Source organism: Platalea leucorodia (assembly GCF_965183815.1).
Source record: "Platalea leucorodia genome assembly, chromosome: 10".
Lineage (NCBI taxonomy): Eukaryota > Metazoa > Chordata > Aves > Pelecaniformes > Threskiornithidae > Platalea > Platalea leucorodia.
In genome coordinates this window covers 17,501,826-17,524,509 of record NC_138832.1, presented here as the reverse complement: position 1 = coordinate 17,524,509, position 22,684 = coordinate 17,501,826, and the positions used below count along the sequence as shown (strand labels likewise).

Here is a 22,684-nt window from a genome sequence, read left to right as displayed (position 1 = left end):
TGGAGCCTGAGAGCATTGGATAGGTTTAGTGCTAAGTTGGCAGAGTGAGGATGAATTCCATATAGATGGAGAAAAGTAGGTCGAGCTACTTGATGCAGCTTGCATTGACTCCTGCAAACCCAAGGTTGGATTCTGATCTCGGTTCCATTAGCACTGACTCCACTCGAGTTACCAAGGGAATAGCCAGGCCTACCAGGTGTATTCGTTTAGGCAGACAAAAACTGTTGCTTCCTTTTGGCCTATTGATTTGGGTGATGATTATCACATGTTCAGCAACATGGACTACCAGACATGACACATCCTGGACACACGGCCACTGTGTGTGTTAAGCAACTCTGTAGCTCAGATAACTGCTGCATGCATTCGCTGTGTCCCATGCGGGGTATTGTGAACATGCTGCTTTGGGCTGCCACTGTTGGCAAATCTGGACTACAGTCTGATTCAAAGCCCTCCTGTATCAATAGCACTCCAGCAATGCAACTGAGCTCTGAATCTGGCCATTTCTAAAGGTACCTGTGATGTTTGATAATGTTGATGGGCAATTCCTCATTGCAGTGAAAAGCAGAATTGATGGCTGTTGTCTTATCTGCGGAGGATCCGATTTGCCAGGAGCATAGCCAGTAGTTTGAGGGAAGTGATTATCCTTTTCTGCTCAGCACTTGTTGGATGGCATTTTGAATACTGTGTCCAGTTTTGGGCCCTCCAATTCAAGAAAGACATCAATAAACTGTAGTGATTTTAGCAGAGGGCCCCCAAGATGTCTGGGAGCTGGAGCACTTGCCCTGTAGTGAAAAGCTGAGGGAGCCAGGCTTGTTCAACCTGAAAAGTGATGGCTTTGGGGAGACCAAATAGCAGCCTCTCAGTAGCTATGAGGAAGCATCAAGGAGTCAGAGCCAGGCTCTTCACGGTGGTGTGTGGTGGAAGGATGCGAGACAGTGAGCATCACTTCAGATAAGGGTGGATATAAGGGAAGCTTTTTTTCCCCATGAAGACAGTGAAGCTGTGAAATGGGCCCAGGGAGGTTGTGCGCTCTGTAGCCTTGGAGTTTTTCAAGACCCAATGGGATCATGAAAGCCCTGAGTAAACTGGTCTGAACTCATGGCTGACCCTGCTTTGAGCAGGGGGGCAGACTACAGACCTCCTGAAGTCACTTCTAGCCTGAATTGTCCTGTGGTCCTGAGCAATTTACATTCCTGTGGGGTCTGCAGCCCCTGGGGAGTCTCTGTCACAGTGGGCCAGGCTGTGCTTGGTGGAGGGCAGGAATCTGGTCCTGTCCAGAGGACCTTTGGCATTTGTAGTTTGGTGTGAGCTGCTTACATCTCAAGAGTCTCTGGTTTCATACCTGTGGTGTCACTAAAGCACCAGCTAGCGTGTAAGAAGAAGGGCTGTACATCATGACCATATGTTGCATAAACCTTATTCCTAAATCTTCTTTCTGGGATGCATCTTATGCTGGCGGTCAGAACCATTAACACATCTGGTGAATTTTTCCCTGGAGTGTTTGGTACTAAATTATTTCCAGTCACGTAACACCTTTGTGGCTGAGAAGATGCAAATAATGATCCAGACATATTCACTGTAAGCTAGCAGTTTATTTAGCTTCATCCCATTAATACAATTAAATCTGAGATGATGATCACTGATCACTGCACAGCTTCACAGCAATGCCTGGGCACTTGATAAGGTAAAAAGTTTATTTTCTCAGACAGGCTTTGGACAGATGCAATGAAACTGAATGCTGTCTGTCTCTGGAGATTTCTGATGCAATCACTGAAATCCGTGTATAAACCAGTAAAGAACCTGGTCCTCCAGTTCATTTTGAGTGAGGAACTCTAACTGCAGTACTTGTGGAGTGCTTACTTCTAAAGCTATTGTAGAGCTAAATTTTGGTCAATGAGAATCCTTCAGTCCCAGAGACCTTGATGAGAAAGTTACTGTATTTTTTGTAGCTTTTTTTTTTTTTTCATTTTTAAGGGGGAAATATTCCCACAGGTGCTTAGGAAAATAAAACAAGAACCAGACGAAGAGGAGGAAGGTGAAACGTCAAATGTCTCAACCAATCCTGCTTAGTACCAAACATGGGTATCTACTGAATACAGAAGGCAACAGAAATAACTCTGGTGTTTGTTTTACAATCAGCTAGTTTGCACAGAGGACCAGCAGGGGAATTCAGTTTGCTGACATTGTTGGCCATTTTAATTTTCAAATGCAGCTGAACATTCAATTTTGATCATCAGTGTCACTAACATTGTTACTAAATACAAATCAAGTCATTCAAAGGACTTGGGTTTGTACCTAATTATTAAAATCACTGAAGTGGAAACCACTTTTCACTCCCAGTGTTGAACCTTTTGGTACACGTGAGTCATGTCACCCAAAATAGCCACCCCGCAGAGTATTCATCTAATCCATCTGGTAGTACAAATAGTTGAGGGACTCAAAATAACAAGAAAATTGTTTACCTTTCTAAATAGGATATGGAATGACTTTCTTGCCTCTTTACAGCAGCTCAAACATTTACACAAACTTGTTAAGCTGCTTAGAGAGAGGATTGTTTGTCCAGGTAATGCTTCTTTCAGTAAGTTAAGCTGCGAGGAAAGCAGATGCTTGACTTCATGGAATTTGGGGGATTCTGGAGAAACTGCCTCTGGGAGAAATTTAAATAAATTAATGGAGAGCTGATTTCTTTCCTTCTCTGTCTTTATTTTGAGCAAGTTATTCCCTCTCTACGCAGATGGGTCTGTGCAACACTCATAAGGAAGTAATTTAATTATGTAAAGCTGCTCCAGGTAAATATTATTTACAGATGGCTAAAAAATTTTGGATTATACTAATTTGCCAAGAATAACCTCTCTCTTTTCACTCTTGGCAGAGAGGTGTTTTTAGTCGTCATCAAGGTAAGGTGCAGATTGTATACTCCTGTCTGCATCTTTTTACCCATTTTAACGGTTTTCTTTCTTTGTGATTTTTAAATGGTAACCCTGCAGGCTCTGGGCACATAATTGAAGTAAGCAATCTGCTTGTTTATCCCTGTTTTCCATTAATTAGATATGTGCAATCTAAATTTCCTACTGAAAAACATGAGATGACATGCTACGGGGCCAAATCTGCTTTCCCTCACAAGGCTGAACTGCCAGTGTTGGAGGAGACATCTCCAGAGCAGGGGCACAGCAGTGTTTGTAGCCATCGCAGCTTGGGCTGGACAGTGAGTGGCGGGCAAACAGGTCACACTGGAAGAGACTGGAGGAGTAAACTGAGAGGCCCCTACCCTCGGCAGCACCTGGGTGAGCCTTCATGTCCTTTGGGTTTGCTGCAGGCTGGATGTGCTGGAAGGCAAATGCATGTCCACAGGATACCGTGGAGCCATGGCATTACCCCTGGGCAGTGTGAAATGATGCTCCAGGAATTTCACCGCCTGCCTGAGCCGGGCTCACAGCTGCATTGATGTGGCTCCCAGATGCTTTTCTGTAGCCAGATTTCTTTTTTCCTACTTTGTTCACTGTTGACCTAGTGGCTCAAATCTTCCCTTTTATAAATAACCAAGGTGCAGCCAACCCCTAACCTGAATACTTCTGACCTACAGCAGCACAGGTAAGGCCTAAAGGTACTGCTATTTGCTAAGGGATCTCTGTGGTCCCAGAGACAATTTTATTCAAAAATGGCCCAGCTCTACAGTGGCCACATATTCAAAAAGGGCTAGTGTCAGGTTCAGCCAAGAACTGAAGAATCTGCCAAGAGTGAACTTCCTAAGAAGAAATCTAAGAGATCTTGTGACCCGACCTGAGCTGGCTTTGGTACCCAGTAACTCCACGCAACACACCACCTTGCCTGTCCTGTCACCACCATCACAGATGGAGCCCCAACTCATGGAAAAATGAAGTCAATGGGCATTTTGTTGACATTTCTGGACATTTTACAGACATTTCACAGGAGTAATCCATAGACTAAAGGAATGATATCTGTGTATCGTATCAAAGAATGGGAAGGGGGGTGGTGGTTAATGAAGATGTATTGGATAGCGTGAGACCTGAACATGATGTAAATGGCATGGAATACGGGGTGGAGAATGTGCTGGGATAGAGTTAATTTTCTCCACAGTAGCTGGTATGGGGCTGTGTTTTGGATTTGGGCTGGGAACAGCATTGATAACACAGGGATGGTTTCCTTACTGCTGAGCAGTGCTCACACAGAGTCAAGGCCTTTTCTGCCTCTCACCCCACCCCACCAGCGAGGAGGCTGGGGGGCACAAGGAGCTGGGAGGGGACACGGCTGGGACAGCTGACCCCAGCTGACCCCAGGGATATCCCACACCGTATGGCGTCATGCTCAGCATATAGAGCTGGGGGAAGAAGAAGGAAGGGGGGGACGTTCGGAGTTACGGTGTTTTGTCTCCCCAAGTAACCGTTATGCACGATGGAGCCCTGCTTTCCTGGGGATGGATGGCTGAACGCCTGCCTGCCGATGGGAAGGAGTGAATGAATTCCTTGTTCTGCTTTACCTATTAACCTGTCTTTATCTCAACCCACGAATTTTCTCACTTTTACTCTTCTGATCTCTCCCTCATCCCACTGGGCAGGAGTGAGTGAGCAGCTGTGTGGGGCTTAGTTGCTGGCTGGGGTTAAACCACGACAGACCTTCATGTAACAGGCAAAAGCAAACTGTTCGGTGTGCCCACAAATAAGAAGAGAGGAGAGGGAATAGCATCAGCTCTGGGTGTGCAGAATGGCAGGTAAGTGGAGAATTTCATAAAGGGATGTGTCAGTGAAAATTGAGCTCTGATGTGAGTGCTGAGGCAATCATAAGGAAAATCATTCGAAGTAGAAGAAACTAGTGCTGGTTTTTGAGGTTCTTCTGTTGCAGCAAGCACCCCAAGCTGGATGAATACCCTCAAGGTATTCTGCTGCCCCTGGAAGTGATGGAGATACTCAGTCTCTCCTTCCCAGTTTGTGCAGGATCAAGTGCTGTTTTAAGCATCCTGGCTGTTGTAACTGAGTAGCCTGCTCTCGGTCACCAGTGTCTAGGTGAAGAGCCTGGGTGTAGCGAGGACTCTCACCCGCGCAGGAGACCTTGCTGCCTCCTGGCAGAGTCAGTGGGCTCCAACACTTTGGTCTGGATCCACCGACAGACAAAGCTGAGCAATGTGCCTATGCACTTTGTGAGCTTGGGGCCCACTGCTTTTTACTGAAAGGGATAAATAAGTGGTTCTTTAAAGCTAATGGCCTCTTTTGTCTGTATATACATGCCGTAATCCCATTGCAATCCTGTAACAACCTCCCTGATGTCAGACTGGCCTTGTACACATTCACATTAATGAGCTATCGCATACTAACTCCCTGCCCAGCCCACAGCCTCTTCCCTCTCGCCTTCCCTCTCTTGCTCTGAATCATTTTTCTTCTGCTTGCTTGTTGCTTGCCTGCAGTGATGGGTGTGTGCCCTTTTGCTCACTGGGAGTCTGGCAGTAAATCATACATTTGCTTTTTTTTTTCTTTTTACATTTTGGAGCAGCTGCTCTGATTAGTTTGAAGCAGAATAAAAGACCTATAAATGGGGAGAATCCTGAAGGTAAGTGCTTTACTGTGGACTTAATGTCAAGGTACAGTACACATAGCAGCTTTTACAGGGACCATTTAAAAACTGTTATCCACTGTATATTTTAAGGGCAGGATATAATTCAGACATCTGATTGACTGCCCTTGAACACTGATTCTTGCTCTACAATTTTTGTTTTTAATAAACCTTGATCTGAGAACTTTTGAGAACATCATATATTGCGTTCATCACCCTTAGTGGATTACTTCTGCTGTCTGAGTTGTGCCAGATTTGCGGTGACAATATGGCAGAAGAAGCAATGGCAAGCTCCATCAGAGGAGAAGTGGAAAAGGCACTCCTGTAAATCTGAGGACTGCTTAAGAATTGCCTTCCCTTTTCACTGCAGAAAGTGTTATTTCTGATATTTCTCCTGGTTCTGATTACCCCAGGGAGGACGTGATTCAGTGATCTCGGATCTCTGCAGAGACCACGACACCGTCTTAGTCCCTCTCTCAGGAATGGGGAAATGACAGCGACCTCCAGGGTACCCTCAATAGGCAAAGCATTGCCATTGTGAAGCACTGAGTCCAGGGATTTAACACAAGGATTTAGGAAGGGAACTGGACTTGAAATGTACTTCAGCAAGCTGTCAATCAACGGTCTGTAGCTTTCAAGTCAGTGTTGCTTTTGAATGTATTGTTGCAGTAGTCTTTAAACTGAGTCTTCCTCGCAGCATCTCTAATAAAATTATGGTGCTTCCTATAACCCTTTTCCTGCCCCTGTTGCCGTCTGCCCCCAGACGCACTCTTTGCGTTTCCCTTGGTGTCTGCAGAGTTCAGTGTTTGACCAAATCTGTCTTGATCCCTCCAGAGAAGTGTTGTTGTGTTCGTTGCATAGGGTGGGGTGTTTGAGCAGCTCCTGCAACCTGAGGGCTTTTAATGAACAACCTCTCTGGGGCTCTCCAGATATGCTGATCACAAGAATCCTCCCAAAAAGCATGATTTTCACCCAATTTTACACCTAATCTTCTTCCACTCCACCTCTCATGGTCATCAGAGATGCTGACCGGCGTTTCTCCGCCAGTATGCACTCTCTGCTCCGCTTCTTGGTTGTTTTTATCATGTCCCCATCACCCCATCATTTCACACAGCTGCTTTGACTCCTCTTCATGCTGTTCCCTAGCTCAGCAAAGAGCTCCCTATTTCCCAACCTCTGCCCTTTTCCTGAGTCTTGGAACGTGTCCCCCTCTCAGGAGGTTTCGGACCATAGGGTTTACACTGCAAAGGGTGTTTCTTTGGATCTTATGCAGTGCTTGAAGTCAATGCTGTGATTCTGCTACTTGAGCTAAGGCTGTCTCTGATGTGCCGGCTCCAAAGCTGTGGTTATTTAAATTCCAAGACAACTGACATGTCTGCTCTGCTCAGGCGACTGGTGCTGTACATTGATTTCCAAATAGTGGCTTCTTTATTTTGGAAGTACAAGAGGGGCCTCTGGCCCTAAGCAGTTCGATGGAAGCTGCACACTGGAGGTTTGATGGAGGTGGAGGCTGGAAAGCACGGGCACTATGTGCCTGCGTGGAGCAGACATACCTATCCACTTGTCTTCCACCTGTTTTTTGCCAGGGAATATTAATACTCAAAATAGAAATTAAGCAAGTAGTTTCAGCATGCATGTTCTGTTTCCTTTAAGATGGGGTATAATTCTAGTGTGCTTGATATTTCCAAGTACTGGCATTTTTACATAGGTAAGAAACCTTCAAGTCTGAAATACACTAAACAGCTTCTTGCAGAAATTCAAGCCAATTTTAGAATATTACCGTGTTATCACAAGCCAAAAGCATTGGCAATCAAAGGTGTTTTTGAAGCCGTTAGCTCCAGTTCCACTGACTTGTTTTCTTTTTTGTCTTTGATAACACTCATTGCTTTTGAGGAAATGAACTCACTGACAGCTTGGAGGGCAGGACTGGCTTAGGCATAGTGAAAAAAACCCAAAATGCTTGTCGTGGTTTAACCCCAGCCAGCAGCGAAGCCCCACACAGCTGCTTGCTCACTCCTCCCCAATGGGATGGGGGAGAGAATCGGAAGAGCAAAAGTGAGAAAATTTGTGGGTTGAGATAAAGACAGTGTAATAGGTAAAACAAAAGCCATGCACGCAAGCAAAGCAAAGCAAGGAATTCATTCACTCCTTCCCATCAGCAGGCAGGTGTTCAGCCATCCCCAGGAAAGCAGGGCTCCATCACACCTAACGGTTTCTTGGGGAGACAAACGCCATCACTCCAAACATCCCCCCCTTCCTCCTTCTTCCCGCAGCTCTATATGCTGAGCATGACGCCATACGGTGTGGGATATCCCTGGGGTCAGCTGGGGTCAGCTGTCCCAGCCGTGTCCCCTCCCAGCTCCTTGTGCCCCCCAGCCTCCTCGCTGGTGGGGTGGGGTGAGAGGCAGAAAAGGCCTTGACTCTGTGTGAGCACTGCTCAGCAGTAACGAAACCATCCCTGTGTTATCAGCACTGTTTCCAGCACAAATCCAAAACACAGCCCCATACCAGCTACTGTGAAGAAAATTAGCTCTACCCCAGCCAAAGCCAGCTGTATGGTGTATCTAAAGCCACTGTTCAGTCTTTGAGATTAAATCATATCCCTTTATTTCCATAAATGTTTCCCTTTGCAGATGTACTGGGAGAGGGAATTCAGTGCCTTAGAATGCGTGGACAACAGAGGATGATAAAGCCTGAAAACAAATGTCCTGAAAGGTGTTTATTACCAGGCATTAAAACAGGTAAGGCTGGAAAAAGTATTTTAGCATATCTTTGCGTTGTTGACTGCTGCGAATATGTTTGGCTGCTTTTTTTTTTTTTCTCATTCATAGGATATGGTCACTGATGCTTAAAGAGACCTTGAAATATTGACATCAGAATTGAATTACTGATGTGACAAATTAGAGGACTACTCGAACAGGTCACGCTGGAGCAGCCTGCCAGGTGAACGGGTGGGTGTGCAGGTGTTTATGTGTGGAGTACCTTTTTCTTGCCAAATGTATTTCATGTACGTACACCTCAGAAAAATGAAGGAACCTTTTTTCTGCCAAACACTATGTTGCATAAAAGCTAGAGGGTCTATATGCCTATGTTTGCCCTTGAGGTGAAGTGAGGGCTTGAGAAAGGGTCTTGGCAGATGAGCCCCTTGGCCGTGCCTCTGGCCGCTGAGGGCTGTGCTCAGAGGAGCCAAGCCAGACTCGGGCAGCTCCCCTCTCCAACCCTCCCCACCTGGAGCTTGGCGTGAGCCACCCTAGCCGGGAGCTGTGCCGCTGCGGCTACGCAGCACGGGTCATTTAACACGCTTGGCTCTTTCTACGCTCTCTGGCAGGCCCGTCAGCGACTGCAGCGTGTGAGTGTGCAGAGCCAGGGAGGACCCTTGTGCAGACATAAGTGGGAACAGCGAAATTTTCCTTTGCTGCATGTCGGGCTAACCCAGTGCTTCTGCTTGCGTTGAAGCCCAGTTATCTTTCTGGGAAGCGAAAAACTCAGACTCTGGAATTTAACCTTGAACTTTACATTTTAGTAATGGTGCTGGTCAACCTGAAAAAGAGACACTTGTTTACAGTATGATCCAGCTATGTAGGTTTAATACACGATTTATCTATCTGTGAACAAGGATATGAAACAACACTTAAAGTTGATTATTATTATTTTTACCACATTTCTCCCCTGCCCTGAAACTCCATTTCATTTTCATCTGAAACAACATTTTTCTTTTCCTTTTGCCAACTGACCTGGAAAATCCATTATTCAACTAAATCTAAGCTACCCCAAATATGTGTAGCTTCTGTCCAGAAAAGTAATTTGTGGTTTTTTGCCATCAGTCCAGAGTTTCAGACCATTTGTTGTACCCTTCCCTTCGTTGTTACGATTTGCTCTGTTCTGTGGCCTGAAATATGATAATCTGAGCAGAACAGAAATGCAAAATAGGATGATTTTTACAACCAGATTTAAAACTTCTATTGTTTGCTACAAACACAAAGAAGTAAACAAAGTACTGTATTAATTTCTTCTTTTCTAGAAGCACCAGCAAAAAATGGAGAGGGAAAAAGAAATTTGTAATAGAAAAACATAGATGATCAACATCAGTGTTTGCTGATTTCTAGGTTTTATTTCCTTTTACTTTTTAAACTAGGTTTTTCAAACCATCCACTTGCAGAAATTTGCATTTTATGAGGACAAAGTTTCAAAATATGATGAGATCATTTTAGGTAACTTACCTCTTTTTCCTCAGCTTGTGGCATCTAAAACTAACCGTGCTTGTCATCTTCTCAGTAATTTCTTATCATTGAAGTTAAAATATAATCTAAGTTTGCACCAAATGAGCTGTTCCAAGATGAGTTTGCCAAACTCTGTATTGCAGTGGGATTTCTGCAATTATGATTAGATACTGCCAAACAAAAATGATCTGTGGAATACAAGTGAATCCAACGTTGATTAGCTTCTCTAAATCCCACAAGAGGTTAGAAGAAGCACAACTTGCATTTAATCTTTTGTCTCTGTGTCTCTGCCAGCCACAGTTTTGCTGGTAGATACCGTATAACTGAAAAGGGATGCAGGGAGGAGAAATGAGGGGCTGATGGAGGACTTTTCTGTTATATAGGGGCTGATCTGCTGTAGGATGGTGTTGGTGCTCACCAGAGGTCTCAGAACTGCTTGGATCGATTGTTTGTGTAGCTACGTCCCACCCAGAGGACAGAGTTGTGTGTTTGTGTGTGCTAATTATTTTTACTCCTTCCCCCCTGCCGCCTTTTTCCAGATTATTGGTTCTCCCACCAAAAAGTGAAATAAACAGCTAAAGGCAGCATTTGTCTTAGTCTTGTCTGAGAAATTCCCAATGGGAAATGGAAGCATGTTTCCACTATCTGTTAGTGGATTTTACATTCCTGCTCCACAAACTATTCTGCATATGAAAAAAAAGGTCTCCATTTGAGCAGTTTCCCTAACAAGCTTCGTAGCTCTTTGCTGGATTAAGGCAAAGTTAGGATTTGTGTCTGATTTTAATTAATCCAAACAGTGCTTTAATTTCTGCTGTCAGCCAGTCAAGAGAGACAGGTAAATAGCGAATATGCTGTATCTTTTTACTCTTTTAAAAAATATAATGCCTGCTGCATGAAGATGTCACCTCTGCTGTAAGCCTGTCGTGTTATTCTTTGGGGAAGGGAATTCTTATTTTCCAATCCATATACTTATGCAGAGCAGTCACTCCTCTTGCACTCTGTACATGCAGAATGCTTAATAATTTTATCTTCAGCTTTCAAGCATAAAAGCAAGAAAGTTACCCTATTCCAAACGTAACTACTTGTGTATGTTGTTGGTATCAAATAAGATTACTGCTTGGAAGATAGTGCATTTATCTTTCACTTGAAATAACCCAGGAGAATGTCAGATGCAAAATGATTTTTGAAATCTTGGCATTTACTGCTGCTTTATACTGTCTGTGTGCAACTTCAGTCAACAGCAATGACATTATTGGGCGAGTCCCTCCAACTGAAGGGAATTGGCACCCTATTAAAAATCCCTCTTTGCAGAGCTGAACTGGAAATACGTTACTATGCAGCTCTGTGTTTATCTCCTGACAAGTGGTGATCAGAATCATGGCTGCTACCAGCCAGGCAGGATTCTCTCCTTGTCAGTTTATTCCTTCCTGTAGCTAATCCTTCATCCAGTCTTATCCGGCCGCCGATGTCCTCCTCATTTCTTTCGCAACAGGCTCTCTTTGGTTTGGCTTTTGTCCCGTGTAAACACAGCCCTGCCAAGTCTCTCTGTGATGAGCTCCCTTCCGTGCTCTGCTGTTGCAGCATCAGCATCTCACATCCTTGTGGATCAGCGCTTCCGCCTCTCTCTGCTCCAGCAACGTGGGTGCTGCTGGCAGAGCAGCCTGCGGAGAGCATGGGGCCCGGGGCAGCAGGACGCAGTGGGGCTGGAAGCGGTGGACGCGGCGTGGGGGTGGGTGATGCTCTGCAGCATCTGCAGGTTTGCAGCCCTGCAGGTCTGTCATGGACACCTGGTCTTAGGGAGGCTGGGTGCTTGTGCCTGGCTGCAACGGGGTTATCTACCAGCTTTGCATCTCTGTCTGCTGAAATTAATTGCTGGGAAGGGTTGACGGTGTTTTTAGAGAGACAGACTTAGGTTCCAGCTTCATTTCTTCTTGCTTACGGTTGTCATTGCAGGGTCTCTTCTGAGCCGGAGCATACACACACACATGCACAGTTTCCATGTGTGGCCTTATTTCCCAAAGTTCAGACCTGACTCTGTGCTGCTATGTGCAAAAGACTAGACATAAAGTCAATAAATGGGACTTTACACAGCTGTAAATTCTCTCATCCTGTTATCTTCCCATTCAGGTAAGAGAGATGTGAAAATCATGTACATTCAGAAGCAGAGGTTCGTAGCAAGACTGAGGGTCTCCTGATTGCAGCCACAGACAATGTCCCCTTCTGGAACCATCTGTGTTAGTGGTAGGGTTTATTAGGGCAGTTTATGCCCCCCAAATTACTGTATTCATGCTGGAGGCTGCTCACTTTGTACCCCAGCTCTGCCAAGCAAGCTGCTCAGGTGGGAGCTCTTTAATTTCTGCTATTTAAAGTCAAAACAAACCTATCTTATTTGACTGAAGCAGGACAGAGTGTAAGGCACTCAACAGGCAGATCCATTGATCCTTGGCAGGCGAGAAAAGAGCAGCTGGGAGGACAACCTCTGCTGGTGGCAGTCAGAAGAGGATGTTTGGCCACAACCTAATTGTAAGGGATACGGGTGAGTCCATGCCTAGATTGACTAAAATTGATTAAGAAAGTGTATCTGGGGACTCTTCCAAAGCTAACTGAAGTCAGTGGAAAAGAGTCTTTTTCACTGAATTCTCTGGCATTGGATTAAAACCCTGGAATACCCCATCATGGAATAATTTGGTTAGCAGAAAGAATGGAGAGGTTTAACTAAATGGGATTCGAAGTGATGCATTCAGTTCCTGGCTTCCCGCAGACTTACTGCTTGACATTGCCCAAGTTAATCAGTCTCTTTGGACATCCCTTCCTAGGATAGACAAGTATGACAGTGCGAATAATCTCTCTGACTCCCATTTTTATCAGCGTCAACTGCATTATTCTCTGTTCTTTCTGTGTGTGTCTACAACACACAGTGCGCCTGGGATGTCTCAGCTGAGGTCCCTAACCTGCTTTATCACACATAATAATAAAAAAAAAAAAGGTCAGAAACAAAGGCCGAAACAGATCTCATTACTTCTTTAGTGATACATGAGAAATTAGTGTAAGGCTTGGTGCATGGCAGGCTGTTCCTGCAGTTCCTCTGAAGGCTGATCTCTTCTGCTCTGTATTCAACTCCATTAATACCACCTTCCTCTTTTCATTCCTACTGAGCCTACCTAAAGACTGACAGCTGTATATCATATTACTCTGGTCTGTGAAATGGATTATTTTCCACAATGGGCTGAGATCAGAATAAGGGAAACTAAGTTAGTTTTAAAAAAATTCAGTCAGTGGTATATTTCTGTCTTTTTTATGAATAATGTATACATTCATATAGTGTAGCATAATAATTAAGGTTTTTTGACTTATTATAAAATGCTGAAGTATGTCTAATGGTACTGCTTTATCTATTCATTTAAAGTTCAAATATAAATCCAAGGTATCATTAAATACAGCTTCACCTAACTGTATATTTTGAAGTCCATGGGGTGTTTTATTTCTAGGTTTTTAATCTTTTAATTCAGCTAAAAAGTGACTTTAGTAAGTGACTTGATAAATAATTTAAAAAATAGCACTTTTACACTGTAATCATGCCAGGAGAAATGAAAGAGTAGCTGAAGTGTCAGAGGTTATAAATTGCAGCAAAGGTATTAGCATCTTGGTGAAGAAGTCTATGTCACATGGAGAAGCAAGGTCTCCTGGCAACATATTGACTCTTTCTAATTAGTCAAAAGATTTATACGGGCAGTAAAAATGGGCTAGTTCATTGATTTTTGTCACATTCCTGCACTACAATAGTTTTGCTCATTTACTGTATGTAAGAATACCTTGCGTGTCCCTGAGCCCCCCCCACGGCTGGGACTGTGAAAAGTCGTCGCATTTGGTTGTTCTTGGCCTCACCTTGCAGAACAAAGCGGCTGCACGCTGTTCGGCCCCAGCACCTCCTCAAGTCAAAAGAGGTTTTAAAGGATGGTTATACTCAGAGAAATGACTAAAAATGCTGCTACTTTTGTTGTCCCTGTATGACATCTAGTTCAGATTTACTTTGTTTATAGGTAACAAGAAAGTGTTTCTAATTGCCAGCTCTGCATATGCAATAAAGACCTGAAAGCAGAGCCGAGTGTTTCTTGGCTTTGACATCAATAATTGCAAAGATGCTGGCACTGATGCGTAGCTGAGGGGGCCCTGTGTGACTGAGCCCGATCTGGCTTTTCTCAGCTGCCCTGGCTTGGGGGGAGATGCTGAGGAGACACTAACTTGTGTGGTGAGCGTCTCCCGAGGAAGATGTTTTCCTGTGACTGGCTGGACGCTGCTCCCGTGCTTAGGTTACGAGCTTCTCACCGCTGCGTTGTTCGGTGTTTGCAGGCTGGCAGGGCTCATGTGCAGGAGTGGCGATCGCATGCCCTGTGACACAGCACAAGTCGGTCCAAGCAATGGCACTGTAAAGTCATGCTGCTTATGTGAGCCTGAAGTGCACTTACAGAAATTTGGTCCATGATTTTTCTGCCTGTATCGCAGTTGCCTAACAAAACGGGGTCCTCCTATGAATCTGAGCAAGATGCAGAAGCAGATTATACTCTGCATGGAGCTATTCTGGGATATTGAAAAGTGAGTAAAAAGCGGCACAGGGAAACTAAAAATAACACTACCATGCTGTAGAAAGCGTGGATATGCCATGTCAGAAGCAGAGTTAGGGAACAGAAACTTAACCTGGTCCAGTTCAAGGCAGCCTGGTTAAATTGGTGCTAGTGATGGTATGAAAACGTGCAGCGGGTTTGAAAGCGGCTTCTCCCAGTTTAGTGCAAATGCTGTAACCGCTGGGGCGAGCTGCACCTCTCTCCACGGAAATTCAGCTGATGGGGGCTGCGCGGGCAGCCCGAGGCCAGAGCAGCGGCTGAGAATTGCGGGGGGAGCGGGGGAAAGGGTGCTGGGGCTGCGCCCCGAGACGCGCGTGGTCCGCTGCCCAGCGCCGGCGTGGGTGTACGCTGCCACAGCGCACTGGTACCAGCGCGGGGCTGCTTCGATGCCGCCTTGTCTGGTCTGAGCCTTGCAAGACCAGGTTTAAGGTACCGACTCCACCTTGCACTTCTGCAGCTGACGCTCCCTCCGCTCCTCAGGACGTTTCTTGGCCGTTTCTTCCGCCGAGAGCGGCCGACGTGCGTGGCCCCGCGGGCCGACAGTCCTTTGCCCGCCTGGGCTTTTCGGGGCCCTGGCGTTTCGCCGCCGCGGGGCCCGGTGCGGGGCGGTGGCGAGGCCCCGGGGCACGGTGCGGTGCCGGGGCGGTGGGCGGGCAGCCGAGCGGCGCGGCCGCCAGGGGGCGCTGCGGCGTCTCGTGAGCGGGGCGGGCGGGCGCACCTGCCGCGTGCGGAGCCGTCGGCGGCGGCGGGGGGGGGGGGGGCGCAGCGTCGTCCCGCTCCGCTCCGCTCCGCTCCCCTCACAGCGGCTCCGCCGCCCGGCTGCTCCCCGCTGCCCCCCGCAGCTCGACACGGGGCAGCGCCCGCTCCTCCTCCGCGGCGGCGGGAAGGCGCGCTCCGCGCAGACGGGCGGCCCCGCGCCGCCCCCGCAGCGGCACCGCCGACCGCAGCTTCCACAGCCTCCGCGGCAGGGGCGCGCCCGCAGCCCGCCGGCCTCGGACGGGGCCGTGCCGGCATGGAGACCTAGGGGGGAGCCGCCGAGGAGGTAAGCCCTGCCGCGCAGCGCTTCTCGCGGCAATTTCCTTTTTTAAAAAAAAAAAAAAATCTTCCCTCACAAAAAGAAAAGTTCGGGCGGAACGAGTATCCCCTCGGTGCCGCCCCCGCCGTGCGCGACGGGGCTGAGGGGCGGCTGCTGCCGCGTCCCTCCCTCAGCCCCGCGGCGGGCGGAGGGAGCCTGCGGGCCCGCTGCTGCCGGGGCGCTCCCGGGGGGCTCCGGGCAGGGACCCCTCCGCAGCTGCGGCTCTCCGTCCCGGCTGGGCGGCCGCCCCCGCGCCCTCCGCGGGCCGCCCGCGGGTCGCGCTCCTCCCGCCGGTCTCCTCAGAGGGCGGCTGCCCGCAGCCGGAGCCGGAGCCGGAGCCCGTCCGTGTTGGCGCGGCGGCTCCGCGGCTCCCCGGATCGGGCCCCGCGGCTGTGGGGGCGCCAAAAGTGTTTTCTCTCCCCGAAGGGAGGACTTGGTTGGCATCCCGGGGCTCTCACTCAGCGTGGGGCTTCCCGGGAAAAGTGTTACTGCCGGGGATTTAAAATAAAAACACGCCAGGACTTGCTTTTTGGGGATGTTGCAGCTTGGTGGAGCCTGTTGAAAAGGTGCCGGTTCTTCGGAGGCTTGGCTGCTCTGAGGTGCTGTGGTGGGGTCCTGAACGTTGGGTGACTCAGGAATCTCTAGCTGCCTCCGAAAGTTTTGTGGTAATAAGGCTTCTCTAGTGTCGTTTGGGGTCTGACGGAAACCTGCTATAGGGCACAAAACCTCTCTCGAGCACTTGATTAAGTGGCTGTTTTTAAAGAGCCTGTCCCTGGACTGCTGTCTCTGCTAAGATTGAGAGAATCTCAACTTTATGGTGGAAAATGCTGTAAGCTGTGGTTTCTCAAAGTTACGGTAAGGTCCGTGTGCTTTGGGCAACCTCTGCTCCTGTTGGGTTAACACACAAACTTAGGCTTGTACTGTGAGGGCAAACCCATCCTGGCAGGAACTGGCACTTTCTCGTGCTCCTCTGCAGTGTTTATACTCTCTTGTTTTTATCCTGATTATTTAAAAAAAATCATATTTTTAGAGTGTGGGGGGGGTTTATGGCTGTTGCAATTTTACTATCAGAGTGCACGTAGTTTTGAGGTTTTTCAGAGAGTTGTTAGAGGTTGGTGCAAGGCAAGGTGAGCTGCTGCCTGCGCAGGGGCGGGGAGGGGCGGTGGGGAAGGGCTGTTTCAGGGTGCCCGGGCATTGTGTGAGTGTGGTTGTATTCGCGCCCGAGAGGGGCACTCACCCCAAACCTTTGCTGTCGGTGCTTAAAAGGGGACGTTATTTCTCAGCAGGGATAAAACTGTTCATCTGCCTGGCAGTCTGTGATACCTGTCAGATACCTCAGCTGTAAGAGCAGGTGACTGCCTGCCCTGCTTCTGTGTAGTGTCTGGGAGGGGGCTTCCCTCCAGAGGTAGGAGCGGGCCAGCTTAGGTGGGGACATGGTGCCTGAAAAGCTTTGCTCATGCCAGACCCGAGGCAGGAGGTAAGTCTGGGGAGGAAGCTGTCTGACAGCAAGTCAAGGTCTTGCTTTGCAGTAGACAAGCGGCTGAGGAAGAGACGGGGGGACAGGCTGGGATTTGGGGTTTTGGGCTCCGTAAGCCCGCGGGGTGTAATGTACGCGCAGCGAACGTGAGAAGTGAAGACTTCTGGCAGTTCACCAAGGCACAGGCAGTACTCTTCAGGATTTGGCGAGACCGTGGTGAAGCAGGGGTTGTAATTGGTGATGTGCAGGATGGCGTTCCAAGAAATTACTAAGGATCGCATCCTTCTGAGGGTGTTTCTGCATAGGAGACCTCTTGCAGTGGGAGGACGGGGGCATGCTCCGACCTCCCTGCAGAGCGCCTGTGTTGCTAGGCAGCAGCTTGCACCTCCAGCGTGCTCCAGATCTGAGTCTGCGAGGGGAGACCTTCTTCTACTGAAGTAAAGCTGCCTAGCTGGTGACCAAGGATGTTGGAAAGCACATATCCTGTGTGCGTGGGTGTGCACACGCTTCTGGCCTGCTCCTGGGTACTGGGGAGGGGCGGTCAGTTGGGACCATGCCAGGATGTTAGCTGATAGCAAGACTTCCTTATACTCACCCCTCTGCTTGGGCTGCGAGTGAGCACAGGAGAGAGAGATGAATCTTTGGCAGTTCCATTTGTAAGGCTCAAGAGTTCTCTGCAGACCACCTTTTTACTTCCACAGTACCTGGAAGCTCATAGGAGATTTGTCTTCAAATTGTTTGGTGGTTGATGCTTTAGCGGTAAAATGGGGGGGCGCGGGGGGAGAGAGAGAGAGAGGAAGGAAGATTTGCTTGCACAAGAGGTAAGAAAAAAAGGCCAGGTTTGCCACATTAATGCACTTAGCCAACTTTAGTCAATTTTAGTGGATGCCACACAATCGCTGGAGCCCCTGTGCATACGTGGTGTCAGCCAGCTTTGCCTGAACTGCTTCATATCTCACAGAGCAAAGCGATGGAAAGCCTTTTAATCTCCAGGGCTGCCAGTCTAGTGGCTGCACTTTGAAGCAGTGCAGTAGCTGAAGCTGTTGGAAACCAGTGTGGGGGGACTGGCTGCACTCCAAACAGAAGTCAGATCAAAAAAGAGCCTGAGAGGGTCAGCAGGGATTCATAGGCTGGTGGGCAGAAGGTGAGCTCAGCAGAAGGGCTGTTCTCGTGGCACAGATCGCTTCTGATCAGGCAGGGACCAGCGGTGTGGGAGAGGGAGGAGGAGGTTTCCTGGTTTGATGGAGGCTGGAGGCCTGGGCCTCAGAAGAAGCTGGACTTTGCAGCCAGAGGAGGCTGCAGAGGAGAGAGGAAGCGGAGCAGGTAGGAGCGTGCTTGCTGGGCTCAGGATCTCATGGGTGTTGTGCCTTGCCACCGTACAATAAGCTTGAGCCATGGAGGGTTTAAGAGTATGTGTCTGGAGGTGTAGGGCAACTGCTGGCTTCAGTTCCCCGCGGAAGTAACGGGCAGCTTGTGTATGGAGACAGTGTGTGTGAGGAGCCCAGCAGAGATGCTGCTGGAGAGCAAGGGGGAGGAAATGGGGACATGTGAGGCCTATACCCCCCGGGATGCTCTGCTTTCTTGGAGATGCCAGGAGCATCCAGGTGAGGCTCTCTGGCTGGGATGGGTCTGTAAAGGGATTTGGTTTGTTTGCATAGGCAGAGTAATTTGTTCCCTGACTGTCTGCAGCTGTTTCCTGGGGAGAGAAGGGTACCTGTTACAATTATGCAGTCAAAGCTACAGAGAACAGTGTCTTCTATGCAGCGTTTAGAAGAGAGAGGCTGTTTGGTCCAAATTTTGTATGTCCTGAGTCGAGATGCCCTTGTGGGACCAGAGGTGGAAGAAAAGGAGCATGTCTGTGCCCTGTGCAGCCAGTCATCCCTGCTGGCTGGGGGCTGGCTGAGGTGGGAAGCTGCCAGGGATGGCTGGGGCTGGGGCTGCTGGCGTTGACCTGTGTGTCTGAGGGAAAGGGCTGAGAATTTGTACTCACCATAAGAAGTACAAATAAAGCATTTATAATGCTTTTCCCGCTCTCCAAAACATTCGGGCTCTGAATAATCTCTCATTTCAAACTGAGGCTCAAGCTGAAAATATCAAGGGATGCTAAATTGTGAACAACTATTAAACAGCCTTAAAGGGCTGTATGGGAAACCGTGTCTGCTCTCCGTTTCTAAGCCTTCCTCAAACAATGTGAGTCTGAGCTATTTATCAGGTCTTTAGTGCTGGAAAGGGAAGTGAACATTTAAACTGTATCACAAAATAAAGAGGCGCTTTAAAAGGCTATTTGCTTTTCAGGGTGTCCAACTAAAAATAAATCTTCATTAAACAGCCTTGAACAGAAGACGAAGGGAAGAGATCTTGCCCTTGCTGAAAATAATGAGAATCTTTTTGCTAGCTTTGATGGTCAGGGTTTTCTCTGGCATCTGGTACTTGACCTAGGTAAGCTGCGCTTGGAATCGGAGAAGGACCGAGGGTTGTGTTATGTTCAGTTGACAAAGCCGGTGGGAGAGAGACTGTGTGTTAGAAACTGCTGCAGGGTTGTTTGGCTAATCCTTTCCTTTCTAGCCCCTTTCCACCCCAAAAGCACTACGGGAAGAGAGTTCCTTCCACCCCGCTTCCCACTGCTTTATGTAACAGTTAAATTAACAAGGATGTCTATTTGGCAGAGCAATTCCAGGGCACATAAAATACGTATTTTAATTTGATTTTGGCCTGCATCAGAACAAAACCCCATTGTTTACAAGATTTCTGCAAAATATCTGGAAGTAATGTTCTATAAGCAGTTTCTCATGATTCTCAAATTCTAGGGGGGGTTGTTTGTTTGCTTGCTTAATTAAATTCTTATTTTCACCCAGACAAATCTGGCAAAATACATATAGGTAAAGGCTAGCCTCTGGTTATGTAAGGGAAAAAAATCCTCATCAAGAATATGTTTATCACTTTAAGGTACTATGAGATGGTGCCGAGCACAGTGAAAGCAACTTGCCTTTGCTGTCTGCAGAACAAAGTGCCCTGTCTTGCTTCTTTGTAACTGTGTTTTCTAAGTGGAAAACTGTGGAAGAGTGTTTTATAAGAAGTGTAACAGCTGGTATGTCATCTTTTTCTGTTAATTCTGTCTTCTTTGGGCATTATGTATTAGTTAGGGAAGCATGTGGCCATGAATGAGATCAAGGAATGAAATTCTAAGCACATGACAAGCAGAGTTGTGTTCTCTTGGCGCTTGTTTCATTAATGTGCAGGAGTGAATGTGGACCAGGTTTGCCATGAATAGTGCAAATATTGTTATTGTGTAAATATTGCAGAGGTATGAATGTATGTAGGAGCAGATATAAAGTCAATACGGCTGACACTTGTAACAGCTGCAGTCCATCTTCTATGTGGTCCCGGAAAGAAGACTGTTTTAAGACACTGTAAAAGCAGGTTCTCTATAAAAGCAGGGAACGTTTCAGCATGCAGATGGCAGCCCAGTCTAAAATCTAGTTCTGTTTTGTGCTGAGCACCTCCGTAATGAGCCTTGAGGAACACAAGGGGAATGAGAGAAGCAATGTGTAGGGGGAAGAGGAAGGATATGCTGTCTTTCAGGATTGAGACCTCTCTTTGAACTGTCTCTCTCTCCATTTTTAATGGCTTTTCTACAAAAGCTGCTTGGGGAGCAAGGCTGGTATGAGTATGAAAGAAGCAAAGCATCTAATCTTTTGGCTTAATAATGCTCTTGTGTAGGCTGCGGTGAATTGGACAGACCTCCTTATTGATGTAAGAGTGGTGAGTGAGTTTTGAAATTGGTGTGGGTGAGAATGGACTTTTCTCATCTCTCTTAATCTGAAATGTCTTCTCCTTTTGTGGTTGAGGCTCTGTAGAGGAGACCTGTGATCACTGGCAAGATTGTTTAAAGCACTTAGGAAGAAAAGGCCATGACCCAAGCAGTGGTGTTTGCTCTGGGTGTCAGCGACTGAAGAGTTGGAGTCAGGTGAAGCCATGAGTTTTCTGGAATTTACAGGGTTTATCAGCGACTCTGAAGCCTAAGAGTTCTCATCAGCAACTTTTTTTTTTATCCCCGGAGAGCTGAAAAGCAGGGTTGAGGGTCCTTTTTTCCTGAGCGGAGCTTCTCCTCAGCCCAGGGCTGGCTGGGCTGGGCTGGGTCTGAGTTCATCTCAGCCCAGAAGTCGTCTGCCCTCCTGGGACAGTGCCCAGCAGCCTTCTCAGCCTTGGGAAACATACGTGGTCATCTGTGGTTGGGGCTCCTCTTTCCCCTCGGGTGCCTGTGATTACTGCTGCAGCTTACTCTGCCTTGGGAACTGTCTTGCTGTAACTGCGTCAGCTCTAGGACTTAGGCTGAATTAAGCTGATTCTTAAAATCACTCCCCTTTCCCCAGTAATAGTGTATATGTTTAGCTTTCCAAGTGTAGGCTGTCTTCACATTTTCTTTTCTCCCCCAGCTGGCGTTTCTGTAATCTTCTAAGTACTTCTGCAAAGTGGTAAGAGGCTAAGCCCCACTCTGTAAACCTAAACTCTCCGGGTCTGACAGTCTTTACGTTGCCTACAGTACTTTGTGTTGCCTCAAGTATTGTATTGATTAAACCACAATCTGCAGAAGTAAATATATGTAGAATATTAATAGCTCCTACTCTAGGGGAAAAAAAGGCTGTAAATTAATAGATCCATTATGTTGACCTCATAAACCAAGAGGGCTTGAAGTACAGCTGTACTCCTCCTCCCACAACACGTATTTTACTTTGAATGTCTATAAAAGGCCTGGATTACTCAAATTTAAAAGCTGTGATACTGGACAAGCATATTCATATATCCTGGGATGTGTAGTTAGAATATTGCAAAGTTAAGGCTGGAACAATAGTTCTCTGGAGAATCCAGGGCAGTGCTGAATCAGTACATCATTGATGGTGCAGCTGAACATGAGGCTTAAAAAATAATAGTTAACTTTCCCACTCCTTTGTTGTTCTTGTTGTTCCTCCTTACAGTTCCTTTCTGCATTTCCAAGTGCAGGAGTTGCTGCAATAAGGGAGGTGTATGACTCAGGGATTTAAAATCCAATTTGAAGATATAATGAACTTGAATTCTGTGTGAGTGAGTTGCTTAGGGAATTGAGGTCAGTGTGTGGTGTGAGCTGATAGTACTCGATCTGCTAATCAGTGCTGAGTAGTTCTAGTTCTTTTGGTTCACGAATCTGTTAAGATGGGCTGCTTAGGTTTTTGTTGAATTTTCTTAGTAGAGATTTAGATGAGTGCCTGTATTGTATGCTCATCACTAACCACTCTGGTTAGCATTTTGATTCTATATTGGAATCTTTATCTGTATTTGGAATATTTCAGGGGATTTTTCCATTTCCCGTTCTTCATTTTTTTGCCATAAATGAGCACTATTTTAGGCAGCTATTGGACTGGAAAGGTCTTGCAGGAAAAGGTTCTTGTGTTAATGCTCACAGTGTTTTCTCTCTACAGGGCAAACCAGCAGTTTGCTCATAGTGTTGAGTCTGATTGCCACTTCAACATGACTAAAATCACTTCTGCTCTTTGCAGCCAGAAATGTTAATAGGAGAAGTTACTGGGTGGAGGCCATCCACAGTATTTTTCTTTTGTGCCTGCCACTGAAGCCCATTTTTTTGTTCTGGTGTTATACTGTAAGATGCCTTTTGAAGCTTTAAGATGCTGCTCCTGGTATCTTCTATGGTTGCCATTTGGGAGGTATTTAACTTTTTAATGGAAGCATT

General features: G+C 47.1%; 1 protein-coding gene across 1 annotated transcript in view; it reads left to right on the top strand.

Moving 5' to 3' along the window:
- Positions 1–12,271: 12,271 nt before the first annotated feature.
- Positions 12,272–22,684, top strand: part of IL1RAPL2 (interleukin 1 receptor accessory protein like 2) — a gene marked incomplete at its 3' end in the record, with an annotated part of 395,896 nt that continues 385,483 nt past the window's right edge. The window contains exon 1 of the mRNA XM_082322891.1: positions 12,272–12,321. The remainder of the gene's footprint in view (positions 12,322–22,684) is intronic.